This window comes from Hyla sarda, unplaced genomic scaffold, assembly GCF_029499605.1.
Source record: "Hyla sarda isolate aHylSar1 unplaced genomic scaffold, aHylSar1.hap1 scaffold_1871, whole genome shotgun sequence".
NCBI lineage: Eukaryota > Metazoa > Chordata > Amphibia > Anura > Hylidae > Hyla > Hyla sarda.
This window is the reverse complement of record NW_026608523.1, coordinates 44,633-60,604: the sequence shown is the minus strand read 5'-3', so window position 1 is coordinate 60,604 and position 15,972 is coordinate 44,633. Positions and strand designations below refer to the sequence as shown.

The window sequence follows — 15,972 nt, the reverse complement described above, 5'->3', positions numbered from 1 at the left end:
AGCCTAACCCTCTGTACTTTGGTCTATATTGATGCGGGACATAGACAGCCAGCTGATGACCAATCCATTAGTGCAATGGATGGCTGGAAGCATTTGTCTTTGCCTTTGCAATACCACAGAAGCAATGCATGGTCAATGTACAGCAATGACACACCTGTGTGAACAGCCAGGAGACCCCCCCATGTTATGTTACATAGTTACATAGTTAGTACGGTCGAAAAAAGACATATGTCCATCAAGTTCAACCAGGGAATTAAGGGGTAGGGGTGTGGCGCGATATTGGGGAAGGGATGAGATTTTATATTTCTTCATAAGCATTAATCTTATTTTGTCAATTAGGAACATTCAGCACCCACCCGCTATCAAGGCAGCTGCCTATCATGTCATGCCCTACCTGCACAGGTGTGCTGGCTACTCAAATGATCCAATTAAGGAGGCCATTTAGTCAGCAGCAGCAGAAGTCCTGTGCCTGGACGCTCCAACAGCGGCCAGACACAAGCAGAAGCAGCAGAAGCAGCAGCAGCACCACCTTTTGTTTTTTGGCTGCAGCAGCAGCAGCAGCAGCAAGGCCCACAGGGCTGGCTAGCTGGCTAGCCAGCAAGCAGGTAGCAATGAAAGTAGGAATCTTTCTTTTTAACCCTGTAAGGGGGTGGTGCACTGTACCCGAAGATACTGCCATATCGGGTCAATGCATAGGGCGACGGAAGCAAGCTTCGAAATCGGCCCCCGTTCTCAAAAATCCATTTAATATATGGTCCCCAGATAGGGGACGTATCAGATATTAAACTGATAAGAACAGATACTACACTTGATCTTAGCCAAAAGGCCGAGAAGCGATAACCGTGAAAGGGGCGGGCCCAACAAGGTCCCCTTCATGGGCACTATCACTGCTTGCTGTCAGGGAGGCTGCCAGACAATTTTCCATGCACACTCTGGGCTGGGGGGCAGTCAACCACCAGTACACACAGCAGAACCTAAACCCATACCATTATTGCTAAGCAGCAAGACAGGGGCCCATTGCACTCCCACGGGGCCTTTTTAAATGCAATCCATAACCCGGATTTGCCAGGAACCCTTCTTACTCCTCCTACTTGCATGTGACACTGGGCTTAGGATCTGCATAGGAAACACACACACAAGCACACACCTACCTTTGTTGCCTGCAGATGCCTCCTTGGCTGTCCCCAAACGGTATCAAACCAACACCCACGGGAAGCTGTAAGCATAGAGGACATGCCTGCACCCCATTGGACTTACCTGTGTGGGTTAAATCCGGGTTATTTGACAACCTATGGCGGTGATGGTTCTGCTCAGGCAGAGCAGTGCTGATGCTCCTCATAAAGCTGTCGCTGCTGTGAAGGTTCTAGGTGACATCACAATCCCTATGGTTACATACACAACAAAGCTGGGTTGTTGTTGTTTACACTCTGCAAGGCCTGTGGAAGTGAGTGACATCATAGCACTGTAGTTCTGAGGGTTCTAGATGGATGCAACAATCTCCTGTTGCTTCTATGAAGGCCATAATAGACGACATCACCAAACAGCTCCATAGTCACATACACAGCAAAGGAGAGATGTTGTTTACACCTAGTGATGTCAGTGGTATTGAGTGACATCACAGCACAGTGCTAAGGCTCCTGGGCCTGGACACAGCAGCGGCTGCAATATCTCAACGGAGAATACGTTTATATATATGTGTGTGTGTGCGCGTATATATATATATATATATATATATATATATATATATATATATATATATATACTCCGCCGAAATCACTTTTAAACCCATTTCCACCTTTTTTTCCCTTCTCTTCCTCTTACTTTTTTTTCACGTTTTTTTACGTTTTTCTCCTTTTCGCCTCTTTTCTGGGCGTATTATTCTTCTTTTTCTTCTTTTTTTTCGTCTAATGCATACCCCATCAGTGCAGCAATGCTTATTCAATACCGCCAGCAGATGGAGACACTGGGGGATAATTTTCTAAGGAATTATACTGATTTTTCCTGTCTGAATTTGTCGCACAGAAAGTTGCAGGCCAAATATGTGTGACATTTCTGCGACTTTAGCTTCTAGAGCATTTTTACAACATTATACATAGGTGCTGAATACATAAAAAGCGACTGTTCAGCGACAGACAAGTCGCATCGGCTGAAAGTAGGCCAGAATGTCAGTCCATGTTGGAGCAGGTTTAGATACAGTCTAAAGCATAGATCTCAAAGTCTGTGCACAGAATTTAGCAAGGGCCTCGCACCTTCTGATGCATCAGGTAGGTGCACTATAGCATAGCCTAACCCTCTGTACTTTGGTCTATATTGATGCGGGACATAGACAGCCAGCTGATGACCAATCCATTAGTGCAATGGATGGCTGGAAGCATTTGTCTTTGCCTTTGCAATACCACAGAAGCAATGCATGGTCAATGTACAGCAATGACACACCTGTGTGAACAGCCAGGAGACCCCCCCATGTTATGTTACATAGTTACATAGTTAGTACGGTCGAAAAAAGACATATGTCCATCAAGTTCAACCAGGGAATTAAGGGGTAGGGGTGTGGCGCGATATTGGGGAAGGGATGAGATTTTATATTTCTTCATAAGCATTAATCTTATTTTGTCAATTAGGAACATTCAGCACCCACCCGCTATCAAGGCAGCTGCCTATCATGTCATGCCCTACCTGCACAGGTGTGCTGGCTACTCAAATGATCCAATTAAGGAGGCCATTTAGTCAGCAGCAGCAGAAGTCCTGTGCCTGGACGCTCCAACAGCGGCCAGACACAAGCAGAAGCAGCAGAAGCAGCAGCAGCACCACCTTTTGTTTTTTGGCTGCAGCAGCAGCAGCAGCAGCAAGGCCCACAGGGCTGGCTAGCTGGCTAGCCAGCAAGCAGGTAGCAATGAAAGTAGGAATCTTTCTTTTTAACCCTGTAAGGGGGTGGTGCACTGTACCCGAAGATACTGCCATATCGGGTCAATGCATAGGGCGACGGAAGCAAGCTTCGAAATCGGCCCCCGTTCTCAAAAATCCATTTAATATATGGTCCCCAGATAGGGGACGTATCAGATATTAAACTGATAAGAACAGATACTACACTTGATCTTAGCCAAAAGGCCGAGAAGCGATAACCGTGAAAGGGGCGGGCCCAACAAGGTCCCCTTCATGGGCACTATCACTGCTTGCTGTCAGGGAGGCTGCCAGACAATTTTCCATGCACACTCTGGGCTGGGGGGCAGTCAACCACCAGTACACACAGCAGAACCTAAACCCATACCATTATTGCTAAGCAGCAAGACAGGGGCCCATTGCACTCCCACGGGGCCTTTTTAAATGCAATCCATAACCCGGATTTGCCAGGAACCCTTCTTACTCCTCCTACTTGCATGTGACACTGGGCTTAGGATCTGCATAGGAAACACACACACAAGCACACACCTACCTTTGTTGCCTGCAGATGCCTCCTTGGCTGTCCCCAAACGGTATCAAACCAACACCCACGGGAAGCTGTAAGCATAGAGGACATGCCTGCACCCCATTGGACTTACCTGTGTGGGTTAAATCCGGGTTATTTGACAACCTATGGCGGTGATGGTTCTGCTCAGGCAGAGCAGTGCTGATGCTCCTCATAAAGCTGTCGCTGCTGTGAAGGTTCTAGGTGACATCACAAATCCCTTTGGTTACATACACAACAAAGCTGGGTTGTTGTTGTTTACACTCTGCAAGGCCTGTGGAAGTGAGTGACATCATAGCACTGTAGTTCTGAGGGTTCTAGATGGATGCAACAATCTCCTGTTGCTTCTATGAAGGCCATAATAGACGACATCACCAAACAGCTCCATAGTCACATACACAGCAAAGGAGAGATGTTGTTTACACCTAGTGATGTCAGTGGTATTGAGTGACATCACAGCACAGTGCTAAGGCTCCTGGGCCTGGACACAGCAGCGGCTGCAATATCTCAACGGAGAATACGTTTATATATATGTGTGTGTGTGCGCGTATATATATATATATATATATATATATATATATATATATATATATATATATATATTCTCCGCCGAAATCACTTTTAAACCCATTTCCACCTTTTTTTCCCTTCTCTTCCTCTTACTTTTTTTTCACGTTTTTTTACGTTTTTCTCCTTTTCGCCTCTTTTCTGGGCGTATTATTCTTCTTTTTCTTCTTTTTTTTCGTCTAATGCATACCCCATCAGTGCAGCAATGCTTATTCAATACCGCCAGCAGATGGAGACACTGGGGGATAATTTTCTAAGGATTTATACTGATTTTTCCTGTCTGAATTTGTCGCACAGAAAGTTGCAGGCCAAATATGTGTGACATTTCTGCGACTTTAGCTTCTAGAGCATTTTTACAACATTATACATAGGTGCTGAATACATAAAAAGCGACTGTTCAGCGACAGACAAGTCGCATCGGCTGAAAGTAGGCCAGAATGTCAGTCCATGTTGGAGCAGGTTTAGATACAGTCTAAAGCATAGATCTCAAAGTCTGTGCACAGAATTTAGCAAGGGCCTCGCACCTTCTGATGCATCAGGTAGGTGCACTATAGCATAGCCTAACCCTCTGTACTTTGGTCTATATTGATGCGGGACATAGACAGCCAGCTGATGACCAATCCATTAGTGCAATGGATGGCTGGAAGCATTTGTCTTTGCCTTTGCAATACCACAGAAGCAATGCATGGTCAATGTACAGCAATGACACACCTGTGTGAACAGCCAGGAGACCCCCCCATGTTATGTTACATAGTTACATAGTTAGTACGGTCGAAAAAAGACATATGTCCATCAAGTTCAACCAGGGAATTAAGGGGTAGGGGTGTGGCGCGATATTGGGGAAGGGATGAGATTTTATATTTCTTCATAAGCATTAATCTTATTTTGTCAATTAGGAACATTCAGCACCCACCCGCTATCAAGGCAGCTGCCTATCATGTCATGCCCTACCTGCACAGGTGTGCTGGCTACTCAAATGATCCAATTAAGGAGGCCATTTAGTCAGCAGCAGCAGAAGTCCTGTGCCTGGACGCTCCAACAGCGGCCAGACACAAGCAGAAGCAGCAGAAGCAGCAGCAGCACCACCTTTTGTTTTTTGGCTGCAGCAGCAGCAGCAGCAGCAAGGCCCACAGGGCTGGCTAGCTGGCTAGCCAGCAAGCAGGTAGCAATGAAAGTAGGAATCTTTCTTTTTAACCCTGTAAGGGGGTGGTGCACTGTACCCGAAGATACTGCCATATCGGGTCAATGCATAGGGCGACGGAAGCAAGCTTCGAAATCGGCCCCCGTTCTCAAAAATCCATTTAATATATGGTCCCCAGATAGGGGACGTATCAGATATTAAACTGATAAGAACAGATACTACACTTGATCTTAGCCAAAAGGCCGAGAAGCGATAACCGTGAAAGGGGCGGGCCCAACAAGGTCCCCTTCATGGGCACTATCACTGCTTGCTGTCAGGGAGGCTGCCAGACAATTTTCCATGCACACTCTGGGCTGGGGGGCAGTCAACCACCAGTACACACAGCAGAACCTAAACCCATACCATTATTGCTAAGCAGCAAGACAGGGGCCCATTGCACTCCCACGGGGCCTTTTTAAATGCAATCCATAACCCGGATTTGCCAGGAACCCTTCTTACTCCTCCTACTTGCATGTGACACTGGGCTTAGGATCTGCATAGGAAACACACACACAAGCACACACCTACCTTTGTTGCCTGCAGATGCCTCCTTGGCTGTCCCCAAACGGTATCAAACCAACACCCACGGGAAGCTGTAAGCATAGAGGACATGCCTGCACCCCATTGGACTTACCTGTGTGGGTTAAATCCGGGTTATTTGACAACCTATGGCGGTGATGGTTCTGCTCAGGCAGAGCAGTGCTGATGCTCCTCATAAAGCTGTCGCTGCTGTGAAGGTTCTAGGTGACATCACAATCCCTATGGTTACATACACAACAAAGCTGGGTTGTTGTTGTTTACACTCTGCAAGGCCTGTGGAAGTGAGTGACATCATAGCACTGTAGTTCTGAGGGTTCTAGATGGATGCAACAATCTCCTGTTGCTTCTATGAAGGCCATAATAGACGACATCACCAAACAGCTCCATAGTCACATACACAGCAAAGGAGAGATGTTGTTTACACCTAGTGATGTCAGTGGTATTGAGTGACATCACAGCACAGTGCTAAGGCTCCTGGGCCTGGACACAGCAGCGGCTGCAATATCTCAACGGAGAATACGTTTATATATATGTGTGTGTGTGCGCGTATATATATATATATATATATATATATATATATATATATATATATATATTCTCCGCCGAAATCACTTTTAAACCCATTTCCACCTTTTTTTCCCTTCTCTTCCTCTTACTTTTTTTTCACGTTTTTTTACGTTTTTCTCCTTTTCGCCTCTTTTCTGGGCGTATTATTCTTCTTTTTCTTCTTTTTTTTCGTCTAATGCATACCCCATCAGTGCAGCAATGCTTATTCAATACCGCCAGCAGATGGAGACACTGGGGGATAATTTTCTAAGGATTTATACTGATTTTTCCTGTCTGAATTTGTCGCACAGAAAGTTGCAGGCCAAATATGTGTGACATTTCTGCGACTTTAGCTTCTAGAGCATTTTTACAACATTATACATAGGTGCTGAATACATAAAAAGCGACTGTTCAGCGACAGACAAGTCGCATCGGCTGAAAGTAGGCCAGAATGTCAGTCCATGTTGGAGCAGGTTTAGATACAGTCTAAAGCATAGATCTCAAAGTCTGTGCACAGAATTTAGCAAGGGCCTCGCACCTTCTGATGCATCAGGTAGGTGCACTATAGCATAGCCTAACCCTCTGTACTTTGGTCTATATTGATGCGGGACATAGACAGCCAGCTGATGACCAATCCATTAGTGCAATGGATGGCTGGAAGCATTTGTCTTTGCCTTTGCAATACCACAGAAGCAATGCATGGTCAATGTACAGCAATGACACACCTGTGTGAACAGCCAGGAGACCCCCCCATGTTATGTTACATAGTTACATAGTTAGTACGGTCGAAAAAAGACATATGTCCATGAAGTTCAACCAGGGAATTAAGGGGTAGGGGTGTGGCGCGATATTGGGGAAGGGATGAGATTTTATATTTCTTCATAAGCATTAATCTTATTTTGTCAATTAGGAACATTCAGCACCCACCCGCTATCAAGGCAGCTGCCTATCATGTCATGCCCTACCTGCACAGGTGTGCTGGCTACTCAAATGATCCAATTAAGGAGGCCATTTAGTCAGCAGCAGCAGAAGTCCTGTGCCTGGACGCTCCAACAGCGGCCAGACACAAGCAGAAGCAGCAGAAGCAGCAGCAGCACCACCTTTTGTTTTTTGGCTGCAGCAGCAGCAGCAGCAGCAGCAGCAAGGCCCACAGGGCTGGCTAGCTGGCTAGCCAGCAAGCAGGTAGCAATGAAAGTAGGAATCTTTCTTTTTAACCCTGTAAGGGGGTGGTGCACTGTACCCGAAGATACTGCCATATCGGGTCAATGCATAGGGCGACGGAAGCAAGCTTCGAAATCGGCCCCCGTTCTCAAAAATCCATTTAATATATGGTCCCCAGATAGGGGACGTATCAGATATTAAACTGATAAGAACAGATACTACACTTGATCTTAGCCAAAAGGCCGAGAAGCGATAACCGTGAAAGGGGCGGGCCCAACAAGGTCCCCTTCATGGGCACTATCACTGCTTGCTGTCAGGGAGGCTGCCAGACAATTTTCCATGCACACTCTGGGCTGGGGGGCAGTCAACCACCAGTACACACAGCAGAACCTAAACCCATACCATTATTGCTAAGCAGCAAGACAGGGGCCCATTGCACTCCCACGGGGCCTTTTTAAATGCAATCCATAACCCGGATTTGCCAGGAACCCTTCTTACTCCTCCTACTTGCATGTGACACTGGGCTTAGGATCTGCATAGGAAACACACACACAAGCACACACCTACCTTTGTTGCCTGCAGATGCCTCCTTGGCTGTCCCCAAACGGTATCAAACCAACACCCACGGGAAGCTGTAAGCATAGAGGACATGCCTGCACCCCATTGGACTTACCTGTGTGGGTTAAATCCGGGTTATTTGACAACCTATGGCGGTGATGGTTCTGCTCAGGCAGAGCAGTGCTGATGCTCCTCATAAAGCTGTCGCTGCTGTGAAGGTTCTAGGTGACATCACAATCCCTATGGTTACATACACAACAAAGCTGGGTTGTTGTTGTTTACACTCTGCAAGGCCTGTGGAAGTGAGTGACATCATAGCACTGTAGTTCTGAGGGTTCTAGATGGATGCAACAATCTCCTGTTGCTTCTATGAAGGCCATAATAGACGACATCACCAAACAGCTCCATAGTCACATACACAGCAAAGGAGAGATGTTGTTTACACCTAGTGATGTCAGTGGTATTGAGTGACATCACAGCACAGTGCTAAGGCTCCTGGGCCTGGACACAGCAGCGGCTGCAATATCTCAACGGAGAATACGTTTATATATATGTGTGTGTGTGCGCGTATATATATATATATATATATATATATATATATATATATATATATATTTCTCCGCCGAAATCACTTTTAAACCCATTTCCACCTTTTTTTCCCTTCTCTTCCTCTTACTTTTTTTTCACGTTTTTTTACGTTTTTCTCCTTTTCGCCTCTTTTCTGGGCGTATTATTCTTCTTTTTCTTCTTTTTTTTCGTCTAATGCATACCCCATCAGTGCAGCAATGCTTATTCAATACCGCCAGCAGATGGAGACACTGGGGGATAATTTTCTAAGGATTTATACTGATTTTTCCTGTCTGAATTTGTCGCACAGAAAGTTGCAGGCCAAATATGTGTGACATTTCTGCGACTTTAGCTTCTAGAGCATTTTTACAACATTATACATAGGTGCTGAATACATAAAAAGCGACTGTTCAGCGACAGACAAGTCGCATCGGCTGAAAGTAGGCCAGAATGTCAGTCCATGTTGGAGCAGGTTTAGATACAGTCTAAAGCATAGATCTCAAAGTCTGTGCACAGAATTTAGCAAGGGCCTCGCACCTTCTGATGCATCAGGTAGGTGCACTATAGCATAGCCTAACCCTCTGTACTTTGGTCTATATTGATGCGGGACATAGACAGCCAGCTGATGACCAATCCATTAGTGCAATGGATGGCTGGAAGCATTTGTCTTTGCCTTTGCAATACCACAGAAGCAATGCATGGTCAATGTACAGCAATGACACACCTGTGTGAACAGCCAGGAGACCCCCCCATGTTATGTTACATAGTTACATAGTTAGTACGGTCGAAAAAAGACATATGTCCATCAAGTTCAACCAGGGAATTAAGGGGTAGGGGTGTGGCGCGATATTGGGGAAGGGATGAGATTTTATATTTCTTCATAAGCATTAATCTTATTTTGTCAATTAGGAACATTCAGCACCCACCCGCTATCAAGGCAGCTGCCTATCATGTCATGCCCTACCTGCACAGGTGTGCTGGCTACTCAAATGATCCAATTAAGGAGGCCATTTAGTCAGCAGCAGCAGAAGTCCTGTGCCTGGACGCTCCAACAGCGGCCAGACACAAGCAGAAGCAGCAGAAGCAGCAGCAGCACCACCTTTTGTTTTTTGGCTGCAGCAGCAGCAGCAGCAGCAGCAAGGCCCACAGGGCTGGCTAGCTGGCTAGCCAGCAAGCAGGTAGCAATGAAAGTAGGAATCTTTCTTTTTAACCCTGTAAGGGGGTGGTGCACTGTACCCGAAGATACTGCCATATCGGGTCAATGCATAGGGCGACGGAAGCAAGCTTCGAAATCGGCCCCCGTTCTCAAAAATCCATTTAATATATGGTCCCCAGATAGGGGACGTATCAGATATTAAACTGATAAGAACAGATACTACACTTGATCTTAGCCAAAAGGCCGAGAAGCGATAACCGTGAAAGGGGCGGGCCCAACAAGGTCCCCTTCATGGGCACTATCACTGCTTGCTGTCAGGGAGGCTGCCAGACAATTTTCCATGCACACTCTGGGCTGGGGGGCAGTCAACCACCAGTACACACAGCAGAACCTAAACCCATACCATTATTGCTAAGCAGCAAGACAGGGGCCCATTGCACTCCCACGGGGCCTTTTTAAATGCAATCCATAACCCGGATTTGCCAGGAACCCTTCTTACTCCTCCTACTTGCATGTGACACTGGGCTTAGGATCTGCATAGGAAACACACACACAAGCACACACCTACCTTTGTTGCCTGCAGATGCCTCCTTGGCTGTCCCCAAACGGTATCAAACCAACACCCACGGGAAGCTGTAAGCATAGAGGACATGCCTGCACCCCATTGGACTTACCTGTGTGGGTTAAATCCGGGTTATTTGACAACCTATGGCGGTGATGGTTCTGCTCAGGCAGAGCAGTGCTGATGCTCCTCATAAAGCTGTCGCTGCTGTGAAGGTTCTAGGTGACATCACAATCCCTATGGTTACATACACAACAAAGCTGGGTTGTTGTTGTTTACACTCTGCAAGGCCTGTGGAAGTGAGTGACATCATAGCACTGTAGTTCTGAGGGTTCTAGATGGATGCAACAATCTCCTGTTGCTTCTATGAAGGCCATAATAGACGACATCACCAAACAGCTCCATAGTCACATACACAGCAAAGGAGAGATGTTGTTTACACCTAGTGATGTCAGTGGTATTGAGTGACATCACAGCACAGTGCTAAGGCTCCTGGGCCTGGACACAGCAGCGGCTGCAATATCTCAACGGAGAATACGTTTATATATATGTGTGTGTGTGCGCGTATATATATATATATATATATATATATATATATATATATATATATATATTCTCCGCCGAAATCACTTTTAAACCCATTTCCACCTTTTTTTCCCTTCTCTTCCTCTTACTTTTTTTTCACGTTTTTTTACGTTTTTCTCCTTTTCGCCTCTTTTCTGGGCGTATTATTCTTCTTTTTCTTCTTTTTTTTCGTCTAATGCATACCCCATCAGTGCAGCAATGCTTATTCAATACCGCCAGCAGATGGAGACACTGGGGGATAATTTTCTAAGGATTTATACTGATTTTTCCTGTCTGAATTTGTCGCACAGAAAGTTGCAGGCCAAATATGTGTGACATTTCTGCGACTTTAGCTTCTAGAGCATTTTTACAACATTATACATAGGTGCTGAATACATAAAAAGCGACTGTTCAGCGACAGACAAGTCGCATCGGCTGAAAGTAGGCCAGAATGTCAGTCCATGTTGGAGCAGGTTTAGATACAGTCTAAAGCATAGATCTCAAAGTCTGTGCACAGAATTTAGCAAGGGCCTCGCACCTTCTGATGCATCAGGTAGGTGCACTATAGCATAGCCTAACCCTCTGTACTTTGGTCTATATTGATGCGGGACATAGACAGCCAGCTGATGACCAATCCATTAGTGCAATGGATGGCTGGAAGCATTTGTCTTTGCCTTTGCAATACCACAGAAGCAATGCATGGTCAATGTACAGCAATGACACACCTGTGTGAACAGCCAGGAGACCCCCCCATGTTATGTTACATAGTTACATAGTTAGTACGGTCGAAAAAAGACATATGTCCATCAAGTTCAACCAGGGAATTAAGGGGTAGGGGTGTGGCGCGATATTGGGGAAGGGATGAGATTTTATATTTCTTCATAAGCATTAATCTTATTTTGTCAATTAGGAACATTCAGCACCCACCCGCTATCAAGGCAGCTGCCTATCATGTCATGCCCTACCTGCACAGGTGTGCTGGCTACTCAAATGATCCAATTAAGGAGGCCATTTAGTCAGCAGCAGCAGAAGTCCTGTGCCTGGACGCTCCAACAGCGGCCAGACACAAGCAGAAGCAGCAGAAGCAGCAGCAGCACCACCTTTTGTTTTTTGGCTGCAGCAGCAGCAGCAGCAGCAGCAGCAAGGCCCACAGGGCTGGCTAGCTGGCTAGCCAGCAAGCAGGTAGCAATGAAAGTAGGAATCTTTCTTTTTAACCCTGTAAGGGGGTGGTGCACTGTACCCGAAGATACTGCCATATCGGGTCAATGCATAGGGCGACGGAAGCAAGCTTCGAAATCGGCCCCCGTTCTCAAAAATCCATTTAATATATGGTCCCCAGATAGGGGACGTATCAGATATTAAACTGATAAGAACAGATACTACACTTGATCTTAGCCAAAAGGCCGAGAAGCGATAACCGTGAAAGGGGCGGGCCCAACAAGGTCCCCTTCATGGGCACTATCACTGCTTGCTGTCAGGGAGGCTGCCAGACAATTTTCCATGCACACTCTGGGCTGGGGGGCAGTCAACCACCAGTACACACAGCAGAACCTAAACCCATACCATTATTGCTAAGCAGCAAGACAGGGGCCCATTGCACTCCCACGGGGCCTTTTTAAATGCAATCCATAACCCGGATTTGCCAGGAACCCTTCTTACTCCTCCTACTTGCATGTGACACTGGGCTTAGGATCTGCATAGGAAACACACACACAAGCACACACCTACCTTTGTTGCCTGCAGATGCCTCCTTGGCTGTCCCCAAACGGTATCAAACCAACACCCACGGGAAGCTGTAAGCATAGAGGACATGCCTGCACCCCATTGGACTTACCTGTGTGGGTTAAATCCGGGTTATTTGACAACCTATGGCGGTGATGGTTCTGCTCAGGCAGAGCAGTGCTGATGCTCCTCATAAAGCTGTCGCTGCTGTGAAGGTTCTAGGTGACATCACAATCCCTATGGTTACATACACAACAAAGCTGGGTTGTTGTTGTTTACACTCTGCAAGGCCTGTGGAAGTGAGTGACATCATAGCACTGTAGTTCTGAGGGTTCTAGATGGATGCAACAATCTCCTGTTGCTTCTATGAAGGCCATAATAGACGACATCACCAAACAGCTCCATAGTCACATACACAGCAAAGGAGAGATGTTGTTTACACCTAGTGATGTCAGTGGTATTGAGTGACATCACAGCACAGTGCTAAGGCTCCTGGGCCTGGACACAGCAGCGGCTGCAATATCTCAACGGAGAATACGTTTATATATATGTGTGTGTGTGCGCGTATATATATATATATATATATATATATATATATATATATATATATTTCTCCGCCGAAATCACTTTTAAACCCATTTCCACCTTTTTTTCCCTTCTCTTCCTCTTACTTTTTTTTCACGTTTTTTTACGTTTTTCTCCTTTTCGCCTCTTTTCTGGGCGTATTATTCTTCTTTTTCTTCTTTTTTTTCGTCTAATGCATACCCCATCAGTGCAGCAATGCTTATTCAATACCGCCAGCAGATGGAGACACTGGGGGATAATTTTCTAAGGATTTATACTGATTTTTCCTGTCTGAATTTGTCGCACAGAAAGTTGCAGGCCAAATATGTGTGACATTTCTGCGACTTTAGCTTCTAGAGCATTTTTACAACATTATACATAGGTGCTGAATACATAAAAAGCGACTGTTCAGCGACAGACAAGTCGCATCGGCTGAAAGTAGGCCAGAATGTCAGTCCATGTTGGAGCAGGTTTAGATACAGTCTAAAGCATAGATCTCAAAGTCTGTGCACAGAATTTAGCAAGGGCCTCGCACCTTCTGATGCATCAGGTAGGTGCACTATAGCATAGCCTAACCCTCTGTACTTTGGTCTATATTGATGCGGGACATAGACAGCCAGCTGATGACCAATCCATTAGTGCAATGGATGGCTGGAAGCATTTGTCTTTGCCTTTGCAATACCACAGAAGCAATGCATGGTCAATGTACAGCAATGACACACCTGTGTGAACAGCCAGGAGACCCCCCCATGTTATGTTACATAGTTACATAGTTAGTACGGTCGAAAAAAGACATATGTCCATCAAGTTCAACCAGGGAATTAAGGGGTAGGGGTGTGGCGCGATATTGGGGAAGGGATGAGATTTTATATTTCTTCATAAGCATTAATCTTATTTTGTCAATTAGGAACATTCAGCACCCACCCGCTATCAAGGCAGCTGCCTATCATGTCATGCCCTACCTGCACAGGTGTGCTGGCTACTCAAATGATCCAATTAAGGAGGCCATTTAGTCAGCAGCAGCAGAAGTCCTGTGCCTGGACGCTCCAACAGCGGCCAGACACAAGCAGAAGCAGCAGAAGCAGCAGCAGCACCACCTTTTGTTTTTTGGCTGCAGCAGCAGCAGCAGCAAGGCCCACAGGGCTGGCTAGCTGGCTAGCCAGCAAGCAGGTAGCAATGAAAGTAGGAATCTTTCTTTTTAACCCTGTAAGGGGGTGGTGCACTGTACCCGAAGATACTGCCATATCGGGTCAATGCATAGGGCGACGGAAGCAAGCTTCGAAATCGGCCCCCGTTCTCAAAAATCCATTTAATATATGGTCCCCAGATAGGGGACGTATCAGATATTAAACTGATAAGAACAGATACTACACTTGATCTTAGCCAAAAGGCCGAGAAGCGATAACCGTGAAAGGGGCGGGCCCAACAAGGTCCCCTTCATGGGCACTATCACTGCTTGCTGTCAGGGAGGCTGCCAGACAATTTTCCATGCGCACTCTGGGCTGGGGGGCAGTCAACCACCAGTACACACAGCAGAACCTAAACCCATACCATTATTGCTAAGCAGCAAGACAGGGGCCCATTGCACTCCCACGGGGCCTTTTTAAATGCAATCCATAACCCGGATTTGCCAGGAACCCTTCTTACTCCTCCTACTTGCATGTGACACTGGGCTTAGGATCTGCATAGGAAACACACACACAAGCACACACCTACCTTTGTTGCCTGCAGATGCCTCCTTGGCTGTCCCCAAACGGTATCAAACCAACACCCACGGGAAGCTGTAAGCATAGAGGACATGCCTGCACCCCATTGGACTTACCTGTGTGGGTTAAATCCGGGTTATTTGACAACCTATGGCGGTGATGGTTCTGCTCAGGCAGAGCAGTGCTGATGCTCCTCATAAAGCTGTCGCTGCTGTGAAGGTTCTAGGTGACATCACAATCCCTATGGTTACATACACAACAAAGCTGGGTTGTTGTTGTTTACACTCTGCAAGGCCTGTGGAAGTGAGTGACATCATAGCACTGTAGTTCTGAGGGTTCTAGATGGATGCAACAATCTCCTGTTGCTTCTATGAAGGCCATAATAGACGACATCACCAAACAGCTCCATAGTCACATACACAGCAAAGGAGAGATGTTGTTTACACCTAGTGATGTCAGTGGTATTGAGTGACATCACAGCACAGTGCTAAGGCTCCTGGGCCTGGACACAGCAGCGGCTGCAATATCTCAACGGAGAATACGTTTATATATATGTGTGTGTGTGCGCGTATATATATATATATATATATATATATATATATATATATATATATATATATATTTCTCCGCCGAAATCACTTTTAAACCCATTTCCACCTTTTTTTCCCTTCTCTTCCTCTTACTTTTTTTTCACGTTTTTTTACGTTTTTCTCCTTTTCGCCTCTTTTCTGGGCGTATTATTCTTCTTTTTCTTCTTTTTTTTTCGTCTAATGCATACCCCATCAGTGCAGCAATGCTTATTCAATACCGCCAGCAGATGGAGACACTGGGGGATAATTTTCTAAGGATTTATACTGATTTTTCCTGTCTGAATTTGTCGCACAGAAAGTTGCAGGCCAAATATGTGTGACATTTCTGCGACTTTAGCTTCTAGAGCATTTTTACAACATTATACATAGGTGCTGAATACATAAAAAGCGACTGTTCAGCGACAGACAAGTCGCATCGGCTGAAAGTAGGCCAGAATGTCAGTCCATGTTGGAGCAGGTTTAGATACAGTCTAAAGCATAGATCTCAAAGTCTGTGCACAGAATTTAGCAAGGGCCTCGCACCTTCTGATGCATCAGGTAGGTG

General features: G+C 45.9%; 7 non-coding genes across 7 annotated transcripts; all 7 read right to left on the bottom strand.

The window, feature by feature from the left end:
- Positions 1-647: 647 nt before the first annotated feature.
- On the bottom strand, positions 648-838 carry LOC130315386 (U2 spliceosomal RNA). The gene has a single exon (XR_008862921.1). It is a non-coding gene; the product is annotated as a U2 spliceosomal RNA (small nuclear RNA).
- Positions 839-2,929: 2,091 nt separating this feature from the next.
- LOC130315385 (U2 spliceosomal RNA) lies at positions 2,930-3,120 on the bottom strand. The gene has a single exon (XR_008862920.1). It is a non-coding gene; the product is annotated as a U2 spliceosomal RNA (small nuclear RNA).
- Positions 3,121-5,216: 2,096 nt separating this feature from the next.
- On the bottom strand, positions 5,217-5,407 carry LOC130315384 (U2 spliceosomal RNA). Its single transcript, XR_008862919.1, has one exon. It is a non-coding gene; the product is annotated as a U2 spliceosomal RNA (small nuclear RNA).
- A 2,095-nt stretch (positions 5,408-7,502) lies between these two features.
- Positions 7,503-7,693, bottom strand: LOC130315383 (U2 spliceosomal RNA). Its single transcript, XR_008862918.1, has one exon. It is a non-coding gene; the product is annotated as a U2 spliceosomal RNA (small nuclear RNA).
- Positions 7,694-9,784: 2,091 nt separating this feature from the next.
- LOC130315382 (U2 spliceosomal RNA) lies at positions 9,785-9,975 on the bottom strand. The gene has a single exon (XR_008862917.1). It is a non-coding gene; the product is annotated as a U2 spliceosomal RNA (small nuclear RNA).
- Positions 9,976-12,070: 2,095 nt separating this feature from the next.
- LOC130315381 (U2 spliceosomal RNA) lies at positions 12,071-12,261 on the bottom strand. Its single transcript, XR_008862916.1, has one exon. It is a non-coding gene; the product is annotated as a U2 spliceosomal RNA (small nuclear RNA).
- Positions 12,262-14,344: 2,083 nt separating this feature from the next.
- On the bottom strand, positions 14,345-14,535 carry LOC130315380 (U2 spliceosomal RNA). Its single transcript, XR_008862915.1, has one exon. It is a non-coding gene; the product is annotated as a U2 spliceosomal RNA (small nuclear RNA).
- Positions 14,536-15,972: the final 1,437 nt, after the last annotated feature.